This window comes from Pleurodeles waltl, chromosome 4_1 (genome assembly GCF_031143425.1).
Source record: "Pleurodeles waltl isolate 20211129_DDA chromosome 4_1, aPleWal1.hap1.20221129, whole genome shotgun sequence".
In the NCBI taxonomy this organism is placed as follows: Eukaryota; Metazoa; Chordata; class Amphibia; order Caudata; family Salamandridae; genus Pleurodeles; species Pleurodeles waltl.
This window is the reverse complement of record NC_090442.1, coordinates 170,188,751-170,212,151: the sequence shown is the minus strand read 5'-3', so window position 1 is coordinate 170,212,151 and position 23,401 is coordinate 170,188,751. Positions and strand designations below refer to the sequence as shown.

Sequence of the window (23,401 nt, the reverse complement as noted above, 5' to 3'; positions counted from 1 at the left end):
ACCTGGTTCTCCTTCGGGAACGAGACCTGCTACGAGAAGCTGTAGCAGAGTGTGCAGGTCTTGTGGTCGGCTGACGAGGAGCAGAACGAGCCTGTCCTGCTCTAGTTGTAGGCGATGGCGTTCTAGGTAATGAGGCAGTAGGAGAATACATCCTAGAGTATTGGGAATCCGGGGATGCTGCCGGTCTATTCAGGCTCTCTAACCATCTAGGTGATAGAGTGATGGGAGAAACATGCCCCGATGAGCCCGCTCTGGAATGGGATGATGCACTCCGTATAGAGACCACCGGTGAGGGAGCTTTATCCGCTGGCTCTACTGCCTGTGACACAGCTGAAGGTTGTGTCGACGTCGATTGCATCCTCGACGTCGAAAGGTGCGATGGCTCGGCTGTTCTCGACGTCGAAGGTCTTGATGTCGAAAGTCTTGACGTTGAATGTCTCGACGCTGAGCGTCGATCGCGGGATCTGGACCTACTCGCCGTCGTGTGCCTCGACGTTGAGTGGCGAGTGGTCGACGGCGGATGTTCATGCCGTCGTGGCGATTTTGACGTCTTATCCTTCGACGCCAAGGGGCGAGACGTTCTCGACGGCGAACGGGAGCGCCGGAGATGGCTCGACGCCGAACGGCGGCCTGCCGTCGACGGAGATACCCCTGTGCTGTCCATGCTTCGACGCTTTGTCCCTCGACGTCGGTCTGGACACCGTCGACGGCGATCTATGCCGGTGAGACGGTGGCAACGATGACGTCGATGGAGAACAAACAGGCACAATCCTACCTGTCGACGTCGATCTGGCCATTCCTTCTGTTGGAGGCCTGGGAAGTGAAGAGGCTATTGACTTTTTCCTCTCCTGAAGCCCATGCAGCCTGATTTTCTCTCTGTCTTTGAGAGTCCTCCTTGACATCTTCTTACAATACTTGCAGGTGTCAGGACAGTGACTCTGTGGCAGGCAGACAATACACAGAGAGTGTGGGTCTGACTGGGCTTTCTTCTTCCCACAAGAAGGACATTTTACAAAAAGAGATGTCATTTTCTGTCAGAAAAGACTGCCCAACTCAGACAAAAGATGTTATCTGTCGAGTAAACAGGAAAAACACTATTTTTAGGGATTTTTCTGAAGAAAAACTCAGAAAAACTGAGAGCTCAATGCTCCAGGATCCTCTCAGAAGAAGCCGGAAAAAAGAACTGACCTAACTGTGAACCAACTGTCACCTTCCCTTCACCCCTGAGGCATGGTGGGATACTGGAGGTGCTCAGGGTCTTAAAGGCACGGTGCCAAAGTTTTTATGGTTCTCCTGTGTTAACCTGCATGCAGCCTATTGGCTAAGAATGCTTCATTGTTTTTCAATGTGGTTTTTTTCTATTTTTCTCTGCTATTTACTGCTGTTTACTTCCCTAAGTCCAGTTTTTGGGGGCTTAGGTAGATATTTATGATCTATTGTGATTTTATAATAAAAAAAAAAAAAAAAAACTTGCATAGAAATAAAGCATTTTAGCCTATTTATGATTATAGCCTGCATTGCTGTTTTACACATGATAATATGTATGTATTTTATATATATATGCTCCGGGGTCCCCACACAAGGGCGGGAATATTCAATGTTTATGACTATTGATGAGGATCCCCTGGAAGAGAACAAACATTAGACAAACTGTAGTTCAACTTAACAGAAAAACTGGCATTGTTCATCATATGGGCAGTGCAAAGTAAATTGTGTGTGGATACTACTTCTACTCATCATGCCACATATCATGGTAGGAAATCTTGGATTCAACAGACTATGAATTATGTGAGCATTTACATCAATTCTGTGTAGCTATGAGACAGTGTAACAAGCTTGATGAACATAACTGACATTTTCAAAATTAGCATGACATGGTGGCTGTCAAATGCACAAGTTTTTAAAATGTGTGCTCATATGGAAGTAAAGGAAGGTAGAGCAACATTACCTTCCACTATTGTTTTGCAGATACAAAAACTGGCCATCATGGTAGTTGTAGTCATCTGCTGACACCATAGGTAATAGTTGTTAAAAAGTGTTACACATATCTATTTCAATAACTATAGTAGAGATGAACACACATTTGCAACATGTACACAAATATGGGTAGGGTATGAGTAGGTGAAAATACTACTTACAAACATTAAACCTTCAAGTGCAAATGGATGGAATTTTGGACCTGTTTTTGGGAGAACAACAACATACATACATTGCTAGAAGGCAAGATACTGAGCAAATGCAAAGGGATGAACCATTGGGAAAAACACACAATCTGACTAAAAATATTACACATTGTTAAAAAGAGAGCTACAATCAATGATGCCCGTAATTGGTATGAAGTAAGATACTTTGTGGAGTCAGGTTAAGATATTTTTGTTTTGCTAAGGGTGTTGAACGATTCTAAACATCTAACTTAAGAGCAGGACTCCATTTGTGATTGTTGAGACATTGCTAAGTGCAACTTACCAGACTTTACTCCACTTGGGAATCCAGTCAAACATTAAGGATGTAGGATCTACAAAACCTTCTCCTCCCAGGGAAAGATTTATAAGGGGACTCAGAGAACCACCACCAGTCCTCTTGGCCTCCAGGTGACGCTTGGAGGCCAGGAAACACACTCTCCCCTGCAGGTTGTTCCATCTTTTCCTAATTTCCTCATGTGTGTGCAGATTGTTAGCTATAGCATTCACTCTGTCCACTATTCTGGACCACATTTGCGTCTTCTGAGATATGGTTGTATTTTGTACTCCAAACAATTGTGGCTCTGCTCTAATGATGATGCCATCCACCATGACAGACAACTCTCTCTCTGTAAAACCTGTGTTTTTTCTTCCCTGCCACTGTGGTTCATTGTGAAAAGAACTAGTGCCCAAAAAGATGAAGGATAGTTCTAAAAAGTAATATTAACCTAAAACACAGAGGGAGAGAAACACAGAAAAGACGCCTGGCTGATGTGTGGCAAGTTCTGCTGGAAAATGGTCTGCTGCATGTGATGGCAAAATATCATGGTCTGAAATGCTGTGTCTTATAGTGTGTTTTGCACGTGTTCACATTTATCCAAAATACAACAGGTGGGGGCTGCTAGCATTCAACCAATAGCCACAGTCATAGTACTATACTGACTGGTTTCTGATGACATGGCACCCCTAGTGATACACTGCCAGCACAACTGTGTTATCTAAATAGTCTCAGAAGGATACCACCATCAAAATGGTGACGGTGTGCTAATCATTAGCGTTGGAGCCCGCCACATCGGTTGCGGGATGCAGCTGGTGCAACAGAGTACACTCCGTCATGACAGTCTGCGGCTCCGCCACAATACTTCTAAATTTGGCAGGAGGAACACCATCAACTTGACAGTCTTTTTCGGGTCCGCTGCCGCAGCAGACTGGAGTAAGACCGCCAAAATCTAAATCAGGCCCTAGGTCTAAATGTGGGAGATCTTTATGCCCCAGTGAAATGCCTAATTTCACTAAATATGCTCAAAGATTCCAAATCTGACATATTCCTTTTTCAGGAGACCGTCTGAAGTTGAATTGGTCCCCTTATCAAACTTCACCTAAAGTCCCAGAAGGAAAGGTGAGCCACCATATATTGCCATAGTACATTTAAAGGGGGGGGCGAAGAATTGAAGAATTGAAAGCCAAAATTGCAGGCATACTTATGGTGCTGATGATAAAAAACTGTGACCACAGCACACAGAAATGTACAGTCCAATCACGAAGTGATGATATGTATCCCTGGTAATACAGTCGAGGATGAGGAGAACAAAACGTGAAGATCCCAAGTTGGTAATGAGCAATGTCTTTAATATTAGGCACAGTTTGCCTCAGGATTATGCAGTCTTCAAGGTACAAGGTTTGGATGTACCTTAAAGACTGCATAATCCTGAGGCAAACTGTGCCTAATATTAAAGACATTGCTCATTACCAACTTGGGATGTTCACGTTTTGTTCTCCTCATCCTCTACAGTATTACCAGGGATACATATCATCACTACATGATTGGACTGTACATTTCTGTGTGCTGTGGTCACACTGTTTTTGATGTTACTGTGTACTTTGGTACACAAGTTTGTGCCTACTAGGTAGTAAGGCACTTGACCACTTGGCACCAGTCTCTAGCTTCATTGACATTCATTAACTACACTGATACTACACTGATTGTTACTTCATAGATGTGCAGCAGCTTTCACCCTTACTACCCTTGTTTGGTGATGATGATAACTTTAAATGACAACATGTTCACAGTCACCAATATTTAAGCACCAAAAAATAATCAGGAGAAATATATCCAATGGGGCCCTTTCGAAGCCCTTAGTATCACTGGATAAACATATCCTGAAAGGGGGTGACTGTAATGATGTTAAGTGAACACAAACCTAGATAGATCAGCGTAATGCATGGGTTAGGTGGGCCCTATGTCCAAGGAAGGGATGAAGTGGCTGATTGACCTGGGTCTGAATGATATAACGCTTCTTGATCCCCATCTTCTTAAACTTACTACTCTGTGTCCCAAATCCTAGCTAGAACTGAAAAAGTTATGATTAGTGTTTCTGTCCGTTTGGCCCAAACCATATCACTCTTATAGACACCCCAAGCCTGCTACATTAGTTGCAACTGGAGGTTAAACAATAATCTAAGCAAAAGGAAAAAGTTGATGATTCAACCTTTTCCAGAAGAAAATGACAGTCTGGAGATGATGATTACAACTTTCTGGGACCTACTCAAAAGCAGTGGTGTGCAGGGAATTAATTGCCTCATATTCATATCATAGTTGACAAAGGAAAGAAAAAAAAGAACATAAAGCAAGTATATGGTGTATACTACTCAAAAGCAGTGGCGTGCAGGGCATTAATTGCCTCATATTCATATCATAGTTGACAAAGGAAAGAAAAAAAAGAACATAAGTATATGGTGCAGGAACTTGAGGCTAACCATAAATGATCAGTTGCACATACGATACAGAAACAGCTGTCCCTTACTAGATGATAACTGAATGCATCAAATGACATGATCTCCTCACATTTCATCATCATCTTGTAGTGTGCTGAGGTTGCATAAATATAGGCTGCTCTATTGAGCATATTTCAAAAGGAGATTAAGGGCTAGACCACTTCAAGCAGTTGTGCTTTAGGTAGCTGCAGTATTTGTTATAGTCTTCAGGTCTAATGTTAGACTTGAGTTCTAACTTTGACTTCAGGTCTAAAGTTAGACTTCAGGTCTTAGGCTTCAGATCAAATGTTAGACTTCAGGTCTAAAGGTAGACGTCAGGTCTAAATTTACCTTTGTGAATCGGGCCCTTTACATCAACAAAATATTTACCATTTCAGCTCAATAAATTATATAAATAAAGTGATAACAGTCCAACCCCCACAAAATATTACCATTAACTACAAACATTTAAACAACCTAACTAATAATAATAATAAATATATAGATACAAATAAATGTATATTCCAAACTATCAAACTATATGTCACACATTAAAAATAAAACCTAAATTGGCATTTACCTTAAAAGGACATCACTGATAAAGAAAAATCAAACTAAACCAACCAATAAAATAAAGGTATAAACAGCAATATAGAAGGCACAGTCATTTAAACAAATGGGGGAGTTTTTTACAGTGGTTCCCTGCCCGCCATTACCTCCTGCATCTATTCACCTTTCCCCCCCCACCCCACCTTGCACCAAACCTGTGGGTGGAGACTCAGACCGTGTTATGTTTTGTGGGCTCTTCCATCGAAGAATTAGTGAAAGGGAATGGCTTTAATTCCCCCTCTAGTTGTATTCTTCGATGGTAGAGTCCGTGACATAGTTAATTGTTTCCTTAATTGTTTGTCTAATAAATACCCTGGGGAGGTTTTCCCCGGTGTGTGGAGCAACAAATCATTTCCTGGTGGAGTGCGTTTGTTTTCCTGCTAGCAGCTGCTTACTGCGACGTTCCTGGAACACCACAGATTGGCGACGAGGGGGTTGGTGGACCTGTCATGTGTTTTCCCTGTGGCTCTCCCGCTTTCTTCGTGCTTGGAGTAGCCTCGCAGGGCTGCCGTGTTGGAGTGTGGATGCTGGAGCTACCGTGTTCACCGCTTGACGCTGCCCGGGGCTGCTGTGAGGGCTGTGTCTCGTGTTGCCTGGAGACCGCCTGGGCCGCCGCTGTGTGGGCTGTGTTTCCCGTTACTTGGAAGCCGCCTGGGCAGCATCTGGCATTGCCTGGAGGCTGCTGCCTGGCCCACGTTTGGCGTTTTTCTGGAGAAGCTTCTTGTGTGACGGATTTTGCCCATTTCTTTTTGCTTCAGTGTGGTTGGAGGCTCGTTTTTCCTGCCCGGTGAGGGGTTTTCCTTTGTGGTGTGTCCTGCCCTCCATTGCTGGTATCCTGGAAGTTGGATTTTTTAAGTCTCCATGGACGTGTTTCAGGAGTTTGGGGGGTGGCAGTGTGATCTGGCACTTCGCCTGGGATTTTTCAATTGGTGGTTGGTGTCATCATGGCATCTATCCCTGCATTGGAGCCTTTTGTTATTGATGGCCCTCCGTCTGCCCTCGCTGCCCGGTGGAAGGAATGGGTAGATCGTTTGGAAACCTATTTTGCTGCAACGGCTGTGGAGAATGATCGATGCCATCCCATGTTGTTACATCTTGGGGGTGCGGTGGTTCATATGTTGGGCTGATCCGTAGTGGAGGAGGGTCCACCATATACTATCATTGAAACAGGCACTGACTACGCATTTTGAGCCTTTGGCAAATCCCGATTATGAACGGTTTCTTCTTCGACAAGCGAGGCAATTTCCGCATGAGTCAGTGGATGCCTTTTATGCTAGGCTTAAGGATTTAGCTCGTACCTGTACTTTGGTGGATGTGGAGGATGAAGTACGTGCGCAGTTTATACAGGGGTGTACCTCTGTGAAGTTAAGGGAAACATATACTACAGGTGCCTGGCAAGTCAGTGGTGAACATCCTCACGTTGGGACGGTCTAAAGGACCTTCCAAGGTACGTGCAGCTCATATGGAAGCGGCATTGCAGACTGAGGTCAAAGTGGAGCCGGTGAATGTTGTTACTACTGCACCTGGGGAGAGGTAGAAGTATAAACCTAAGACTCCTACGTTGCCCCGTTTCTGTTATTCTTGCGGGGGTCCTTTCCCTCATCAAGGGGTGTGTCCGGCGCAAGGCAAGACATGTTCCAATTGCCAGAAACTTAATCATTTTGCTAAAGTCTGCAAATCCGTGTCCCGTTCTCGATCACAGAAATTCAAGGCTGTTCATTCGGTGCAGCCGGTCGTTGTCATGGATGATGATGAGAATGGTGAGGGTACAGTTCATATGATACATGCATTGCAGCCTGGTGGGCATCCTAGGAAGCGAGTGCCAAGATGTTCAGTTTTTTTGGCGGGTCATAAAGTTGATGCACTAATTGATACTGGTGCTTCCATCAATGTTATAGCAACTTCAGTTTTGCAGCGTATTTCTTTCTAGCCCCATTTACGGCCTACAACAACTCAGGTTTATGCATTTGGATCTTCAAAACCATGCCGTTGGCAGGGGGGTTTACTACGTTATTGTCTCATGAAAACCAGTCGATACAAGCAAAAGTGTTTGTTACCACCATGGGGTCGGACATGATATTAAGCTGCCGGACTGCAGAACAACTTAATCTTATATCCTTTGCCTTCAGTGTTCATTTGGGGACTGTGGAGAATTTGATAACTGAGTTTCAATCACTGTTTGAAGGCATAGGTTGTTTGAAGGATCGTATGGTGCATTTACATATTGATAACTCTATTCAACCTGTGGCTTTGAAGCATCGGAGGGTTGAATTCCATCTGAGGTCCAAGGTGGAGGAAGAATTAAAGAAGCTGGAATTCGCTGATATTATTGAGAAGGTCAATGGGCCTACGCCTTGGGTGTCGCCCATTGTAGTTGCAAGGAAACCCCGTCAGCCAGGGGAGGTGAGGATTTGTGTTGATATGCGCCTGCCCAATGTCGCTATTAAGCGTGTACGGCATTTGACACCTACTGTGGATGACCTTGTTGCTGAGGTGTCAGGGTCGAAATGGTTTTCGAAGATGGATCTAAGGGCAGGATACCACCAGTTGCTAGTGCATCCGGATTCTAGGGACATTACCACATTTTCAACTCATATTGGTCTTAGGCGCTATAAACGGTTAAGTTTTGGGATTTCTAGCGCCGCTGAAGTTTTTCAGGACACTATTTGTGGAGTGCTTGCTGGTCTAACAGGGGTCATCAATGTCAGTGATGATAGTTTGGTGCATGCGCAGAGTAAAGAAGTACAAATGGTACGACTGAGGGCCACATTTCAGAGACTCCATGAAAATGGTTTAACACTCCACAAAGATAAGTGTTCGTTCTTGCAATCAGAAGTGGCTTTCTTCGGATATCGGTTTTCGGGAGATGGAGTGTTGCCTGATCCAGATAAAGTTAAACACATTCAAGCTGCTTTGGCTCCCATCAATGTGTCTGGTGTTCGCAGTTATTTGGGTATGCTGAATTACTGTGGGCGCTTTATAAAAAATTTGACAGCTTTGACGGCACCTTTGAGAGATCTTATTAAAGCTGGCACTGTTTGGGAGTGGGGGCCTGACCAAGAAGCTGCTTTTCAGGCCACTAGATCGGCACTCTCTGAATATACCACCCTGGTTTATTTTGATCCTACTAAAGAATCGGAACTGTCGGTTGATGCTAGCCCTACAGGGTTGGGAACGGTGTTGGCTCAAAAGCAGGCGGATGGGGAATGGGCTCCTGTGACATATGGCAGTAGAGCTTTAACGGAGACTGAGCAACGCTATTCACAGATTGAAAAAGAGGCCATTGCCGTACATTGGGGCTGTAGACATTTTCATCTATATTTGTATGGTCAGCTATTTGTTGTGTATACTGATCATAAACCTTTGATTCCGTTATTTAATGGATCCTCATCTAAGCCACCACCACGTATTGAGAAGTGGATTTTGCAATTACAAGATTATCATTTCCTGGTGGTATTTCGTCCTGGTAGTTTGAATCCTGCTGACTATTTGTCGCGACATGCCAGACCTGCTACGTCTCGTGAGGTTGCAGACGCCGAGGATGTTGAGGAATATGTACGTTTGATTGTGGAACGGTCTCGCCCACTGCCTATGTCTCTTGATGACATTCGATTAGCCACGAAGGAGGATGAGTGCTTGCAGTTGGTGATATCAGCTGTGGCATCCGGAAAGTGGCATTCCCTTTTGAGGAACTTGGCTCTTCGGACGGCTGCAGCATGTACCATATTGTCCTCGTTACATAAAAATCGACATGAACTGGCTGTGTCACCTGATGGATGTTTGTTGAGAGGACATAGGCTTGTCATACCTATGGCATTGCAACAGTTGGTTGTGGAACTGGCCCATGCTTCCCATCAAGGCATGGTGAAGACTAAGACCAGATTGAGAAGTAAAGTGTGGTTCCCGGGACTGGATGATCATGTGGAGCGGGTGGTACGTCAGTGTATGATGTGTCAGGCTGTTGGTCCTGGTGAACGGCCTCCACCGATCATTACCGAGTCCATTCCTCCTGTTCCCTGGTTTAGAGCAAGTGCTGATTTTGGCAGTTTGCCAGATGGTCGTCACACCTTTGTTGTGATAGATGATTTTTCGAAATATCCAGAGGTGGAAATTATTGATTCTGTTACTGCAGCCCAAGTTATTCCACGGCTGGAAAAGATCATGGCCACTCATGGTCTATTGCAGGAGATTCGTACTGATAATGGCCCTCCATTTTGCTGATTATTTATTGTCTAGGGGGATTGTGCATGGGAAAACTACTCCTCGGTGGCCTCAAGCAAATGGAGAAGTGGAAAGATTTATGAGGACTTTGAATAAGGTACTGCGTATAGCCATTGCTGAAGGCCAGAATGTGGAATGTGCTGTGTATTCGTTTTTAAGAGACTATCGTTTGACCCCGCACATTGTTACTGGAGAAGCGCTGAGTACTATCTGTATTAATAGACCGGTGCGGGATACCATTCCTAATGTTTTGGAATGTAATGATCTGCACCAACAGGTGGGGAAGGCACTGTCACGGAGGAAGGACAGAAATGATAAGATGTCACAGAAGAGGGGAGCTAAGGAACTGAATCTGTGTTGGTGATATGGTTCTGGTGAAATGTAGAAAAGGGGGAAGTAAGTTTGTATTGCCTTTCGAGAAGGATCCTTGGATAGTGAGTGACGTCAGAGGGACTATGATTACTGCTAAGCGGGGTTCGGAATCAATTACACAGAACATTTCATTCTATAAAAAGGTATATGCTTCGGACTTTCAAGTACCGATTGACATTTCTTCTGGGAATCAAGATTATGATGATATTGTGTTGCAAAGTCCATGTTTTGAGACCAATGATCCATTTCCTGATGGTGGTTTGTGTCCTGATGTGCAAAACCCTGGTGGTAGTATGGTGTTCGATCATGGCTCAGGTGATCAGTTGATTGAGGAACCTATTACATCTGGATCCGGGCTGGCTGGTCCGGTTACATCAACCCGTGGGGATGGTTCATACAATCTACACCCTCGTCCACAGTGTTCTACCAGGCTTCGTGATTTTGTAGTGAATTGATTTTATGTTTTGTGTGTTTATTTGTCTGATATATGATATATGATTTTGTGAAGATTTAAATTTTTATTTTGGTAAAGGAGGAATGTTATGTTTTGTGGGCTCTTCCATCAAAGAATTAGTGAAAGGGAATGGCTTTAATTCCCCCTCTAGTGGTATTCTTCGATGGTAGAGTCCTGACTAGTTAATTGTTTCCTTAATTGTTTGTCTAATAAATACCCTGGGGAGGTTTTCCCCGGTGTGTGGAGCGCGTTTGTTTTGCTGCTACCAGCTGCTTACAGCGACGTTCCTGGAACACCACAGACCGGTCATAGCGATTTTAAGAGCACCCGGCTTGCTGCAGCATAGGGGTTGTTTACAGCAGGTCCCTGCGTGCCATTACCACCTGCATCTTTCCACCTTCACTGGGGCGGGACTTCATTCCCCTGCTTGAACCAGACTTTTGGGTAGAGCCTCAAACCTGTCATTATGCTTTTAAGCGCTCAGGGCTTGCCGCAGCGTGGGGTTATTTACAGCGGTTCCCTGCCCGCCACTACCGCCTGCATCTTTCCGCCTTAGCAGGGGTGAGACTTCGTCCCCTAGCTTGCACCAGACTTGTTGGCAGAGCCTCAGATCTGTCACAGTGCTTTTACGCACCCCGGGTTGCCGCAGCTCGGGGGTTGTTTACAGAGATTCCTTGCCTGCCATTAACGTCTGCATCGTTCCGCCTGAGCTAGCGTGGGACTTCTTCCCCCAACTTGCACCAGAATTGCGGGTGGCGCCTCAGACCTATCATAGCACTTTTAAGCGCACCTGGCTTACAGCGGTTCCCTGCCTGCCATTATCGCCTGCATCTTTCCGCCTTAGCTGGGGCGGGACTTCATCCCCCAGCATGCACCAGACTTGTGGGTGGATCCTCAGACCTGTCATAGCGCTTTTAAGCACACCTGGCTTGCTGCTGTGCATGTTTGTTTACAGCGGTTCCCTGCCTACCATTACCACCTGCATCTTTCCACCTTAGATGGGGTGAGACTTCGTCCCTCAGATTGCACCGGACTTGTGGGCGGAGCATCAGACCTATCATAGCGATTTTAAGCACACTAAGCTTGCAGCAGCGTGGGGGTTGTTTACAACGGTTCCCTGCCTTGTGTTACCACCTGCATCTTTCTACCTTGGCTGGACTGGGACTTCGTCCCCGAGCTTGTACCAGACTTGCAGGCGGAGCCTAAGACCTGCCATAGTGCTTTTAAGAGCACCCGGCTTGCTTCAGAGCAGGGTTATTTACAGCAGTTCCCTGCCGGCCATTACCGCCTGCATCGTTCCACCTTAGCTGGGGTGGGACTTCGTCCCCCTGCTTGCACCAGACTTGTGTGCATAGTCTCAGACCTGTCATATCTCTTTTAAGTACACCGGACTTGCAGCAGCGCGGGTTATTTACAGTGTTCCCTGCCCACCATTACCGCCTGCATCTTTCCTCCTTTGCTGGGGTGGGACTTCGTTCTCCCAGCTTTCACCAGCCTTGTTGGTGGAGCCTCGGACCTGCCATAGAGCTTTTAAGCTAACCTGGCTTGCTTTAGCACCGTTGTTGTTTTAACTTCGGTTCCCTGTCCACAATTACTGCCTGCATCTTTCTGCTTTAGTTGGGGTGGGACTTCGTCCCCAAGCTTTCACCAGACTTGTGGGCGAAGTCTCAGGCTTGTCATAGTGCTTTTAAGTGCACCAGGCTTGCTGCAGCTGGCCCGTCTTGATCGGTCATCACCTGGAAGAGGCTGGGCTGGGCCATGGCTCTGTGCTGTTCTGTTTGATGCCGTGTGCCTTCCCTTGTCCATCTTTTGGCTGGTAAGGGTTCTGGGACTTGTTTACTATCCTTCCTTGGCTGAAAGGGGAAAGTTGATTCTGTGGAGCCCCAGCTGTGGGTCACGATGGATGCCTTTTTAGTACATGCAGTGAGTGTTATTGACAAAGAAATTCAACCAGCTAAAAGACATCTTTCCGTTACTAAGGAGGACATAGCTCCTTAATCCTACATCTTCACTTGGCTTTCCACCTGAAGCAAGCGTTGAGGCTATTCTGGTGCAATAGAGGACTCCTTCTGCTGTGGGCAATAAGCAGGGGGTTTCTGATGGCAGAGGAGAGCTTGAGGAGGGCCCGAATATGACTTTGCCAGATTCTGGGCCCCCGGCTAAAAGGAGAAGGAAAAATGGGAAAATTGAGCAGTGCCTTGTAAGATCTACGCAGGACAGCAATAAATCCTGCTCCATTAGTTGCCTTCCTGGATCAAGTTATATGGGACGGTTTAAGTGAATGACTTAATAGTATGCTGGACAACAAACTACGCCCACTACTCAATTGCCTTTCTGCTATCGAGGCCTTCCTGCATAGGGTAGTTAACAATGGTCTGGGGGAGGGGGGGGCTATCATCAATAACTAATAATGAAAAGAGGCAGACTCTCTACAAAAAAAAGGCAGTCCTGTTTACCTCCTGTTAGAGTGCGAGATGCCATTGAGTGGAGGCCAGCTCCATATGGTAGTTCAGCAAAGGATTCTACCATTAAAGAGGTTGACTACCCTGCTTCTTTATCCCACCCCAAATCATGTTCTGTTGGCAGCTCATTGTCTACTGAATCCTAATCTGTGACCAATCTTCCAACTGCTCCTTGCTCTTTTTTCCCGATCCACAGACTTATAACGATCCCTTAACAGTAGTTAATCTCCTGTCTGCTTCCTGCCCTTTGGTTGTTATTTTGGCTAATGTCCCTAAAGTTGTTGCCTGGCACTGAGGAATCTACAACAGAGTTAATGAACAAAGGACCGGTACGAAGATCCGTGCAGTGCAGGCTTTGTTTCTGGCCCCAGAGAGCACAAAGACTCTCACCCCAGATGGTTAGAAACTCGTCTCTGCGGCAAGCTGGCACAGACCAGTCAGTCGTGCATTGAAGGATTGGGTAAAATACAGGGGGCATCTCTAAGATGCCCTCTGTGTGCATTTTTTTTAAATAAATCCAACACTGGCATCAGTGTGGGTTTATTATTCTGTGAAATTTGATACCAAACTTCACAGTATTCGGTGTAGCCATTACGGAACAGTGGAGTTAGTTTTGACAAACTCCCAGACCATATACTTAATATGGCCACACTGTACTTAGAATGTCTAAGAATGGACTTAGACACTGTAGGGGCATATTGTTCATGCAGCTATGCCTTCACCTGTGGTATAGTGCACCCTGCCATAGGGCTTTAAGGCTTGCTAGAGGGGTGTCTTACCTATTCCACAGGCAGTGTTTTGTGTGCATGGCACCCTGAAGGGGATGCCATGTCGACTTTGCCTTTTTCTCCCCACCAACACACACAGTCTGCAATGGCAGTGTGCATGTGTTAGGTGAGGGGTCCCTTAGGGTGGAACAACACATGCTGCAGCCTTTAGGGGCCTTCCCTGGTCACAGGGCCCTTGGTACCAATGGTACCTTTTACAAGGGACTTATCTGTGTGCCAGGGGTGGGCCAATTGTGGAAACATTGGCACATTTTTAGTGAAAGAACACTGGTGCTGGGGCCTTTTTACAGGGTCCCAGCACGCTGTCAATCAAGTCAGCATCAATATCAGGCAAAAAGTGTGTGTGGGGGGTAACTGCAACAAGGAGCCATTTTCCTACAAAATACAAATGGAAGATTGGTGTACTCTGGTTGCTAAATATGACATTTCTTTCAGGAAATGTGGACCCTGAATAATGTGCTTTTTGATGGATACGATTGTTATAATCTCCCTGCAATCTCTTACCGGCTGGCTGTGCAAAGAGAGGATTAGCTGCATGGTTCCTCCTAGATATCGGGTGTAAAATATCCCTATCCCTGTAGAAAGAGGATCTATGCAGTTTTTTGATGGGATCTGGGGGGCTACATTTAAGATCATCATGGTTAATTTTTATAACAACAACTTTGCAGGGAAAGATAACCAGAACCTCTTGGAGCTGGCCTCTCTGATTGATATGCTGGGGGAGAGAAGCACATACTCCTGCACTTCATTTAATTTCAGTTTAGAAGAATGGTAACTTGCCTCATATTTCTCCTGAAACCTTTGTATTTTCATTAGCAACAGATTGGTAGGAGCATGGGTTAGATCAGAGTGGGCGGTTGCTATTCTCCATCTTGGCAATACATGATCTTGAGAGTGTTATTAATCTTCCAGCTATTCCACCTTTACCAAAAGGCGCTAGTATGATCATTGATTATGTATTTATTTACCAAAGTCTACTCTCTGCTGTAAGGGGGGTAAGGTTCTCCCAATAAGTGATCATAATCCACTTACTCCAAAATCAAAATCCCTGTTAAACACTGGGGGATTGTTAGAGGGGAAAAAAATGTATTACTTAAGAAGGATTCAGGGCGCAGGCTAGTCTGGGATTCAACTGACCTGAACTTCATAACGAGTCAGGAAGTGCATGTCCTAGGATAGTTGCTACCTTATGGAAAGTCCTGACCCTGCTGCTGTGCTTGGCTGTTTTTCAGAACTGAGTGTCTGTGTAAAGCATTTATTGTCAGGACCAATTAAGAGCAATGTTAAAGCTAGGAACCCATAGTTTGATAAAACCTGTAGGATTGCTCATGATAACTTGCAGAAAGCTTTAAAGAATATACAGCGGGATAAAAAAACCATTAGGGCAACCCAGAAACTCTACCACCAGGCTGTGAAGCACAGAAAGATGGAAATGAAGGATGAGAAGTGGCAGTTATGGATTTTGGCCTGTCAGTCTAAAGATCCAACGGCCTTTTGCAAGGCTGCGCGTAGTGGCTATGAATATGAGGCGCATTTGGATTAGGTAACCTCTCATATCAGCCCTGAAAGTTGGGTTGATCATTTTAGTTCAACATACAAGCTCTGTAGTACATCTGTTGAGGATGGTTTAACTGGCTGCCCTTTGCCACTGGGTGTTTGTGTTCCTGTGGAAGAGGTTTCTAAGGCAACCGCTGCTAGCGCTTCACATAAAGCTCCAGGCTCGGATGGTATCCCCGTGGACCTCTTTAATTAAAACCCAGAGCTGTGGGTTCCCGTCTTGACCAACCTTGTTAATTTTGCCTGTAAGGCTAGGGTTCCTCCTTCTTGGTGTAAATCTACAATCGTCGCAGTTTTCAAGAAAGGCAACCCCTTAGACGCTTGGGGCCAGATGTATCAAACAGCGAATCGCAAAATCTGGCCGTTTGCGAATGCAAAAACGTGGTCTGCGATGCATGAAACGCATTCGCAGACCAAAAATAAGGAATCGCAAAAATATTGATTTTGAGAATTGCAACCTGGTTTTGCGAGTCGCATTTTGCATCTCGCAATTTGCGACATGAAATACCGAATCGCAATTAGCGATTCAGTATTTCAAGTCGGAAATAGCAAGCCGCAAAATGCGACTCGCAAAACCAAGTCGCAATTCGATGCATCAAAAAATCGCAAATTGCGTTTTTTAGCAGAATGGCATTTTGCACATGCGAAATAACATTAAGTGAAACCAGGTGGTAACCAGGTGCAACCTATATAAAGAGGCCCAGAATGCCTCAGACTCTTTTCCACAAAGGCTGCACAATACGACATGGCGAGGAGAATGAGGATCTTGGCAGGTTTAAGGAGAGGGAGGAGGAGACAGGAGCACATTTTCAGAGAGCGCATTACCCTTTTTGACCAGACTGAGGAGGAGATATATGAGAAGTACATGTTGAGCTCAGCCATGATACTGGACCTGATAGCTGAGCTACAATCCATACTGCGGTGCACAACACATAGGACTAATAGCATACCCACCCATGTTCAGGTATTATGCTTCCTCCACCTACTCGCCTCGGAGATATCAAGGGGTCATAGCAGCAGCTGGAGGAGTATCACAGAGTGCCCTCTCTAGATTTTTCAATGCATTTATCAACGCCATGCTGAGTAGGATACACCAGTACATCAGATTCCCCCACACACCACAAGAAATACAGCAGACAAAAATAGATTTCTACCAGATAGCACAGTTCCGCCACGTCCTAGGTGCCATAGATGGGCACATGTTGCAATCTGTCCACCATCGGCCACAGAGTATGTGTACCGCAATCGTAAATACCAACATTCAACGAATATACAGGTGATATGCAGTGCCTCCTACATCATAACTGATCTCGTGGCCAGGTACCCAGGGAGCACACATGATTCATACATCTTTCTCCACAGCGGGATTCACACAAGACTGCTAGCTGGGGAGTCTGGTGAAGGATATCTACTAGGTATTGTCCCTCTGTTCACTGTCGCATTGATGCCGTTGTGACGTCAGATGGCTCACTTACTCATTATACCCTCTGTTCCTTCCAGGAGACAGTGCCTAGGCAGTGCACACCTACACGATGACGCCCTACCTCAATCCTACAACACCAGCAGAACGGAGATACAATGCACCACACAGGGCAACCCGCAATGTGGTGGAGCGCACCTTTGGGCTGCTGAAGAGTCGCTTCTGGTGCATCCACAAAAGTGGAGGTGCACTACAGTACAGCCCGGAGACGACATGTAGAATAGTGGCCACATGTGCAATCTTGCACAATATAGCTACCACCAGGGGTCCAGGGGTATACCTGTGGAAATATCTGATTCAGACTCTGATGAGGATGATCATCCCAAACCCCCCTACAGCCAGCAGACAGGACCAGTGCAGCAGAGGGCAGGCAAATGCGTGCTGACATCACGCACAACCATTTCAGATGTAAGTAATGACAACACAACTTCACTGACGTGTACTGGTAGTTAGAATATTTATTACCTTAACATCAGGTAAGGATAAGTTACTTACCTGTAAATCCTAGTTCTCTTCCAGGGGTATCCTCATCAAAGTCATAAACATTGAGCTCTCAGTTTTTCTGAGTTTTTCTCAGAAACATACTTCAGAACAGCGTTTTTTCCACCTTTACTTGACATCTAACATCATTGTCTGAGTCTGGAAATCATTTCCTGACTGAAAAATGCCTTCACTTTTTGTAAAATGCCCTGTAGGAAAGTACCATCTTGCCTGGCATGTTACCCCCATTTTTCACTGTATATATGTTGTTTTAGTTGTATGTGTCACTGGGACCCTGGTAACCCAGGGCCCCAGTGCTCATAAGTGTGCCTGAATGTGTTACCTGTGTAGTGACTAACTGTCTCACTGAGGCTCTGCTAATCAGAACCTCAGTGGTTATGCTCTCTCATTTCTTTCAAAATTGTCACTAACAGGCTAGTGACCATTTTTACCAATTTACATTGGCTTACTGGAACACCCTTATAATTCCCTAGTATATGGTACTGAGGTACCCAGGGTATTGGGGTTCCAGGAGATCCCTATGGGCTGCAGCATTTCTTTTGCCACCCATAGGGAGCTCTGACAATTCTTACACAGGCCTGCCACTGCAGCCTGAGTGAAATAACGTCCACGTTATTTCACAGCCATTTTACACTGCACTTAAGTAACTTATAAGTCACCTATATGTCTAACCTTTACCTGGTAACGGTTAGGTGCAAAGTTACTTAGTGTGAGGGCACCCTGGCACTAGCCAAGGTGCCCCCACATTGTTCAGAGCCAATTCCCTGAACTTTGTGAGTGCAGGGACACCATTACACGCGTGCACTACATATAGGTCACTACCTATATGTAGCTTCACAATGGTAACTCCGATTATGGCCATGTAACATGTCTATGATCATGGAATTGCCCCCTCTATGCCATCCTGGCATAGTTGGCACAATCCCATGATCCCAGTGGTCTGTAGCACAGACCCTGGTACTGCCAAACTGCCCTTCCTGGGGTTTCACTGCAGCTGCTGCTGCTGCCAACCCCTCAGACAGGCATCTGCCCTCCTGGGGTCCAGCCAGGCCTGGCCCAGGATGGCAGAACAAAGAACTTCCTCTGAGAGAGGGTGTGACACCCTCTCCCTTTGGAAAATGGTGTGAAGGCAGGGGAGGAGTAGCCTCCCCCAGCCTCTGGAAATGCTTTCTTGGGCACAGATGTGCCCAATTCTGCATAAGCCAGTCTACACCGGTTCAGGGGACCCCTTAGCCCTGCTCTGGCGCGAAACTGGACAAAGGAAAGGGGAGTGACCACTCCCCTGACCTGCACCTCCCCTGGGAGGTGTCCAGAGCTCCTCCAGTGTGCTCCAGACCTCTGCCATCTTGGAAACAGAGGTGCTGCTGGCACACTGGACTGCTCTGAGTGGCCAGTGCCACCAGGTGACGTCAGAGACTCCTTCTGATAGGCTCCTTCAGGTGTTAGTAGCCTATCCTCTCTCCTAGGTAGCCAAACCCTCTTTTCTGGCTATTTAGGGTCTCTGTCTCTGGGGAAACTTTAGATAACGAATGCAAGAGCTCATCCGAGTTCCTCTGCATCTCTCTCTTCACCTTCTGCCAAGGAATCGACTGCTGACCGCGCTGGAAGCCTGCAAACCTGCAACATAGTAGCAAAGACGACTACTGCAACTCTGTAACGCTGATCCTGCCGCCTTCTCGACTGTTTTCCTGCTTGTGCATGCTGTGGGGGTAGTCTGCCTCCTCTCTGCACCAGAAGCTCCGAAGAAATCTCCCGTGGGTCGACGGAATCTTCCCCCTGCAACCGCAGGCACCAAAAAGCTGCATTACCGGTCCCTTGGGTCTCCTCTCAGCACAACGAGCGAAGTCCCTCGAATCCAGCGACTCTGTTCAAGTGACCCCCACAGTCCAGTGACTCTTCAGTCCAAGTTTGGTGGAGGTAAGTCCTTGCCTCACCTCGCTGGGCTGCATTGCTGGGAACCGCGACTTTTGCAGCTACTCCGGCCCCTGTGCACTTCCGGCGGAAATCCTTTGTGCACAGCCAAGCCTGGGTCCACGGCACTCTAACCTGCATTGCACGACTTTCTAAGTTGGTCTCCGGCGACGTGGGACTCCTGTGTGCGACTTCGGGTGAGCACCGTTTCACGCATCCTCGTAGTGCCTGTTTCTGGCACTTCTCCGGGTGCTACCTGCTTCAGAGAGGGCTCCTTGTCTTGCTCGACGTCCCCTCTCTCTGCTGGTCCAATTTGCGACCTCCTGGTCCCTCCTGGGCCTCAGCAGCGTCCAAAAACGCTAACCGCACGATTTGCAGCTAGCAAGGCTTGTTGGAGTTCTTTCGGCGGGAAAACACTTCTGCACGACTCTCCACGGCGAGAGGGATCCGTCCACCAAATCCGTCTGAAAACACCCTCTCGGACTTTTTTCGCTACCAGAAAATAACGGGAGTAAACTCCCTTCCCTCTGTGCGCGAGTGGAACTTTTTCTATTGCTTTCTTTCGTAAAAGGGCGTGAGCCTCCTTGCGCAATAGGCTGACGTGAGACGGATTGCATTTGGTTGGTGGCAAGTGCGGTGGAGGTTGCCGGAAAAGAAGAGAGTACCCATTCTCGACAATGTTGAGCACCCATTTGTCTTTTGTTATGCCACGCCACTCGTGAATAAAGTCTGTAATACTTCCCCCCACCGGAGTGGTGCACAGTGTTAAGGGAAGCGAGTTCTCATTGTTTGGCTGGCGCTTTAGGTGTGGACTGCTGTGGTCTACTTGACCCTCGTTCCCTCGTGGCCTTACGAGACTGAACAAGCGGGCGTCCTTGTCTCTGCTGTGGCCTCTGGGACCAATGAGGGGTTTGAACCCTCTGCTGGAAAGGGCGCCTGCCATAAGGCCTATACCTTCGCCTGAAGTCCTTTTTTCTCTCTAGGCCTACTGCCCTCATGGTGTCCACTTCCGTCTTCATGCGCGCCATCTCTTCGTCCGTATGGGTACCAAACAGCGAGTTCCTGTTGAACGGAAGATTTAGGATACGCTGTTGAGCTTCCTGTTTTAATCCAGTCAGTCTCAACCAGGAAGACCTTCTTGCACAAACCCCATGTGCATATCCATGTGCAGCTAAGTCTGCCCCATCCGCTGCTGCGCTGATGACCTGGTTGGAGACCAGACATCCCTCTTGAAGGATCTCCTGGAAGTCCTGCCTGTCCTCCCTAGGTAATTTGTCTACGAACCTGTTCAGAGAGTCCCACAGTGAACGGTCATATCTGCCTAGGAGTGCAGAAGCGCTGGAGACTTTCATCATAGAAGCCGCCGTGCCGCACATTTTCCTCCCCAGAGACTCTAGATGTCTGCTTTCCTTGTCCGGTGGAACCGTGGAGGATGATGCTACTGAATTAGTTTTTCGGGCTGCGGTCAATATGACCGAGTCTGGCGGCGGATCCGTCCTGAGAAATGAAGGATCTTGTTCAGGCGCTTTATATTTTTTCAAGATCCTAGCAGGAGCTGATTTGAGGGTGGCTGGCGCTAAAAAGGTGTCCATGGTTGGTTGCAACAGACCAGGCACTAGCGGCAGCAGCTTTTTCGAAACTGCTCTATGCTGCAGAGTCTCAAAAATGACAGATGAGGAGGTTGACGGTTCTGGAACCTCTATGTTTAGCTTCTGTGCTCCCCTGATAAGCACCTCATTAAAGGTAGTGATGTCGTCCACCGGTGAAACCCTAGCTGGTGGAGAATCCATTAAGGTGGGGGAGTATTGTCTGACGGATGACCATGACGATGACCAAGAGGGCGACCTTCTGTGTCTTGACCGTGACCTAGATCGTCTCTGGGAGTGTGACCTGCTGCGAGATGCTGTAGCAGAGCGCCCAGGCCTCATGGTCGACCGGTGAGAAGTAGAACAAGCCCGTCCTGCCCGCGCCGTCGGTGATGGTGTTCTCGGGAGAGAGGCAGTAGGAGAGTACATCCTCGAATACTGCGGGTCCGGGGAGGCCGTTGGTCTATTAAGGCTCTCCAACCACCTCGGTGACAAATTGATGGGTGAGACATGCCCCGACGATGCAGCTCTCGACCGAGATGAACCACTTCTTATGGAGTCCACCGGAGATGGAGTGGTCTTATCTGCTGGCGGAAGCCGATGCTCTGCTCCCTGCAAGACAGGTAAAACCTGCGTCAACGTCGACAGCTGTAATGACGTCGAAGGGAGCGCCGCCGGTTGTTCCTGTCTCGACGCTGAGTGCCTCAACGTTGACCGGCGATCCCTGGACCGCGACCTGCTCACCGTCGTGTGCCTGACCGCCGAGCGGTGGGCCGCCGACGGCAGATGTCCTTGTTCTCGCCGCTGAGGCGATTTCGACGTCGTCTTCCCTGACGTCGAGGGGAGCGAGGCCTTCGCGGCGAATGGGCACGCCGGTGATGGCTCAACGTCGATAGGTGGGTTGCCGTCGACGGAGATATGCCCCTGCGGTGGCCATGCTCTCTCGACGCCGTATCCTTCGACGTCATCGGGTCGCCGTCAACGGCGATCTATGACGGTGAGATGGTGGCAGCGACGACGTCGACGGGGAACAAACAGGTATCTTCCTACCTGCTGACGTCGATCTAGCCCGTCTCTCCTGAGAATGGCTTGTTGGCTGCCTGGGAAGCGAAGAGGATGATGTATTCTGCCTCTCGTGAAGCCCATGAAGCCTGATCTTCTCCCTGTCCTTCAGAGTCCTCTTTGACATGTTCTTGCAGTGTTTGCAAGTGTCAGGGCAGTGACTCTGAGGCAAGCACACAATGCAGAGAGTGTGTGGATCTGACTGGCCCTTCTTCTTCCCACAGGAAGGGCAGTTCACAAAAAGTGAAGGCATTTTTCAGTCAGGAAAAGATTTCCAGACTCAGACAATGATGTTAGATGTCGAGTAAAGGTGGAAAAAACGCTGTTCTGAAGTATTTTTCTGAGAAAAGCTCAGAAAAACTGAGAGCTCAATGTTTATGACTTTGATGAGGAGAACTAGGATTTACAGGTAAGTAACTTATCCTTACCTAACGTTAAGGTAATAAATATTCTGACTATTGATGAGGATCCCCTGGAAGAGAACATAAGTTTCACTAGCAGAGAAAAATTAAATATTATGGCCCTCATTACAACATTGGCGTAAATGCCGCTTACCGCCGTGCAGAAGACCACCAACACACCGCCACAGCCGCAGGATACCGTCACAGTTATTACGATCCACAGATCGGAATCTGCCAAAATCTAGACACCCGTACAAGTCCGCCACACCAAAGGTCAGTGATAAACTGGCGATAACAAAACCTCCACCATCACGCCAACAGGAATACGCCCACACTATCACGACCCACGAATCCACGCGGCGGTCTTTCAACCGCGGTATTCCATTGGCGGTACACACCGCTACGCTCAAAATACACACACATTTACAAAACACAACCACATTGGACAAATCAAAATGCACACACCTGATACACATACACACACCACTCCCACACACCCAATACAATATAAAACACACACCCACATTACCCACAAACCCTTACTACCACAATTGCGACTAAAGGCCAGAGAGAGACACCACCATTTACAAACTAGCATCCACAGGCACTCAACACCATCACTCACACAACATCCACGCACAAAACACCACACACCCCTAAACATCACCCCACACATCACAACACACACCACCCCATGGCACCGCAAAGACACCCCAGGTTTTCTAAGGAGGAGCTCAGGGTCATGGTGGAGGAAATCATCCGGGTAGAGCCACAGCTATTTGGAGCACAGGTGCAGCACACCTCCATTGCTAGGAAGATGGAGCTATGGCGCAGAATCGTGGACAGGGTCAATGCAGTGGAACAGCACCCAAGAACACGGGATGACATTAGGAAGAGGTGGAACGATCTACAGGGGAAGGTGCGTTCCGTGGTCTCAAGAAACCAGATTGCAGTTCAGAGGACTGGAGGTGGACCCCCACCTCCTCCCCCAGAACTAACAACATGGGAGGAGCAGGTCTTGGCTATACTGCATCCTGAGGGCCTCGCAGGAGTAGCTGGAGGA

At 47.3% G+C, this 23,401-nt stretch overlaps 1 long non-coding RNA gene across 2 annotated transcripts in view; it reads right to left on the bottom strand.

Annotated features, from left to right (window-relative positions):
* Positions 1-2,136: 2,136 nt before the first annotated feature.
* Positions 2,137-23,401, bottom strand: part of LOC138287515 (uncharacterized) — a 394,908-nt gene continuing 373,643 nt past the window's right edge. For both annotated transcript variants that reach the window (XR_011202228.1, XR_011202227.1), the window contains one exon: positions 2,137-2,179. This is a non-coding gene — a long non-coding RNA (uncharacterized lncRNA). The remainder of the gene's footprint in view (positions 2,180-23,401) is intronic.